The sequence below is a fragment of the Tachysurus vachellii genome, chromosome 14 (assembly GCF_030014155.1).
Source record: "Tachysurus vachellii isolate PV-2020 chromosome 14, HZAU_Pvac_v1, whole genome shotgun sequence".
In the NCBI taxonomy this organism is placed as follows: Eukaryota; Metazoa; Chordata; class Actinopteri; order Siluriformes; family Bagridae; genus Tachysurus; species Tachysurus vachellii.
The window spans coordinates 13,247,328-13,250,971 of record NC_083473.1 but is presented as its reverse complement, the minus strand read 5'-3'; positions in this window follow the sequence as shown (position 1 = coordinate 13,250,971).

Below are 3,644 nucleotides of genomic sequence, written 5' to 3'. Positions count from 1 at the left end.
AGTTGGTAGGAAATACAGAAAGAAAAGTATACAGACAACAGTTTTTAGAGCTGGTTTGAGAACATCAGGTCTCTAGATGTTGTTTGAAGACAGCCAGTGGCTCAGCTGTTCTTGAAGAAGTTCATTCTACCACCCAAGTACCAAAAGAGAGAAGAGTCTTGATGAGTAACTTCCATGTACAATGAGAGATGGTGGGATCAGTCAAACAGTGCTAGAGAATCTGAAGGAACAAGATGCAGTGGAGTGAAATGGTTTTGGGAATGATGAGTAAAGGAAGGATGGTTCATTTTTATACCGTATTATGGTATACAACTATAATATGATGTGCGATTGATTAATATAAATATTAATCGTAATGTACCCCAAAAAAGCATACTTTAATGTTGCTAAGAATTGACAAAAATTCTTGTTGAGTTGTCCAAATAAAAGCAGTTCATCCACAAAAAAAAATGTTTTATTTGGTTCTTGTTATCTCTAAATGCAGCCATGAAATGCCAGACAGCTTCAAATTACATGATAGCTTTCTTCAGATAAAGCAAATTACCTGAAGCTGTATGATCTGCAGCAGCCACAGACACCTGACACCTTAAATCTTATCTTTTCATAAGCCTGCCTGCAAATAGAATCGGCTTAGGCCTTAACATTTAGGAAGAACTCTTTAAAGTGTGTTGAGGGGATAATTATGGGGTCCTGAATGCAAGAAATTAACAACAAATAAGGTAAATTACCTTTTGTATGGAGTCTTTTGAAGCCTGAGGAATGCTAAGAAAGATAAGAATGACATTCAAAAGTGATTCATTCACAGTTTCACTCACAAAGTAGCTACAACGATGTGCATCCTTCACTGCTAAATTTCTCTGCTAACAAAGGTGGTAAAAGTACTGATATTCTTTACTCAAGTAAAAGTGCATTTATTCATCTAAATAAATGATCAGTAAAAGGTTGAAGTACAGCTTCAAATTCATAAAGTGGAAACAGGACAAAAATATCTCAAAGTAAATGCAGCAGAAAGATTCACAGATTTAAAAAAGACAATGGAGAAAAACATTAGCTTATGTTAAAATGTAAAACGCTGGCTAGAATAAAAATCTTGATAAATATATTTCTGTATTTTTAGCTATTTTTCTAGACTAGGCCATTGCTTTATTTGTTTGGGGGCTGATATCCCTGTTTGCCCTGTTCACCCTGGGCGGTTTGACTATGTTTTGGATTATGCTTTTGGATTTTATTGTGTCCCATTACATATGAGTTTCTGTTCTTTTGCCACAGTTTTTGAATTTTGATTCATTTAGTCTGTTTTGACCCTTGTTCTTCTGTTGGTTATAACCACATTAAATAGTCTTTGTCTTTTGTTTTCCCTTCATCTTGGCTATAAAACCTTTTTGCATATGCATCCAAACTCTTGTTCATGATTCTGTAGTAAACCTAGTGAGTAAAAAGACGATAATTTTCTTTTCTTTTGTAAATTATTTTTTTTATAACATATATACACACAGTGGTGTGAAAAAGTGAAAAAACCTTCATTTAAAAACTGCATGTTGTGTTTACTTGTGTTAACACAACATGCAGTTTTTAAATGAAGGTTTTTTTTATTAAGGGAAAACAAAATCCAAACCCACAAACTTGTAAACTGTGGTTTATTACACCTCAACAAGAAATAAGACCTGACTGACAAAGTGAAATAGACCAAATGATCCTCAAAAGCTACATGTCATGTTGATATCCAAAGAAATTCAGGAACAAATGAGAAAGAAAGTAATTGAGATCTATCAGTATGGAAAAGGTTATAAAGCCATTTCTACAGCTTTGGGACTCCAGTGAACCACAGTGAGAGCCATTATCCACAAATGGTGAAAACATGGAACAGCGGTGAACCTTCTCAGGAGTGGCTGGCTGACCAAAATTACCCCAAGAGCGCAACGACGACTCATCCAAGATGTCACAAAAGACCCCACAACATCCAAAGAACTGCAGGCCTCACTTGTCTTAGTTAAGGTCAGTGTTCATGACTCCACCATAAGAAAGAGACTTGGCAAAAATGGCATGCATGGCAGAGTTCCATGACAAAAATCACTGCCAGATTTGCCAGATAAAATCTTGATGATCCTCAAGACTTTTGGGAAAATACTCTGTGGACTGACGAGACAAAAGTGTAACTTTTTGGACGGTGTGTGTCCCATTACCTCTGGTGTAAAAGAAACACTGCATTTCAGAAAAAGATCATCATACCGTCAGTAAAATATGGTGGTGGTAGTGTGATGGTCTGGGGCTGTTTTGCTGCTTCAGGACCTGGAAGACTTGTGATAAATGTAACCATGAATTCTGCTGTCTAACAAAAAAATCCTTAAGGACAATGTACAGCCATTTGTTCGTGACCTCAAGCTAAAGTGAACTTGGGTCCTGCAGCAGGACAATGATCCAAAACACACCAGCAATCCTCCTCTGAATGGCTGAAGAAAAATGAAGAACAAAATGGCAAACGCTTTTTCACACAAGGCCATGTAGGTTTGGATTTTGTTTTCCCTTAATAATAAAAACCTTCATTTAAAAATTGCATGTTGTGTTTGCTTGTGTTAACTTTGACTAATATTTAAATTTGTTTGATGATCTAAAACATTAAAGTGTGACAAACGTGCTAAAAAATACAAAATAAGGAAGGGTGCTAACACTTTTTCACACCACTGTATATATATAAAACTTACTTACTTATGGACTCATATTATTTATTCAGGGAGACTGAATTAATTATTCAGCATTTAAAAAATGAAAATCCCATAATATTCACCCAGCTCTGAATGGCAACATTATATATGTAATCTGAATATACCTACTACCTAAAAGAAACACTGTGCTGTTAAGTGCCATCTAATGTTATACAAAATCTTCCCCAGCCTTCATGACTATAAATGGATGGAGTCCACAACACAAGACTGACCTGCTCAGCATCTCATTAAATAATGATGACCAGCTATAAACAGGAGGCCTTTAGGACCTAACTGGCATTTTCTGCAAGTGACAAATGCATTTATTGTAAGTGCTGCCCATCGTACCGGCCCATTAGCTCACATTAAACCTTAATGTCAAGGTTGGTATTGACTTAATCAGTTCAGAAGCTCTATTAGTCTATTAGTGGCTGACTTTCAGTAAATGACATTGTGTGACAGAGGGGAAAATAGAGACGTGAGATGACCTACCGCTTCCGGATAGAGGAGAACTGGAATTGGAAAACAGACCAGAAGAGAGGAATAGAATGAGGGAAAGGGGGAGGGAGAAACAGGTAACAGAAAAAGGTCTGAGCTATTTGCGAAGTTTATATAACCTTGTCAGTCCTGCTCATTTCCTTATTCTGAAACTGAGCAGCAAAACCTAGAGAGAAAAAGATGGAGAGAGAGAGAGAGAGAGAGAGAGAGAGAGAGAAATGTGGCACTGATGCAGATACGAAATGCAAGGTTTTAGGCTTGGCAAGTTGACTGAAATTTGGCACTCTTCCTCGCACACTCCTCTCGCATCAAACAAGCAGTGAATCCTGTGGAGGCCGTGTAGAGGACACAGCTGTTTATTCACTTGTATATCAGGTCACTTCAGTGAACACTCCAGCAGTTGAAAAGGAGTGTCTGAGATTGTACCTGCAAATCCTTTATGTT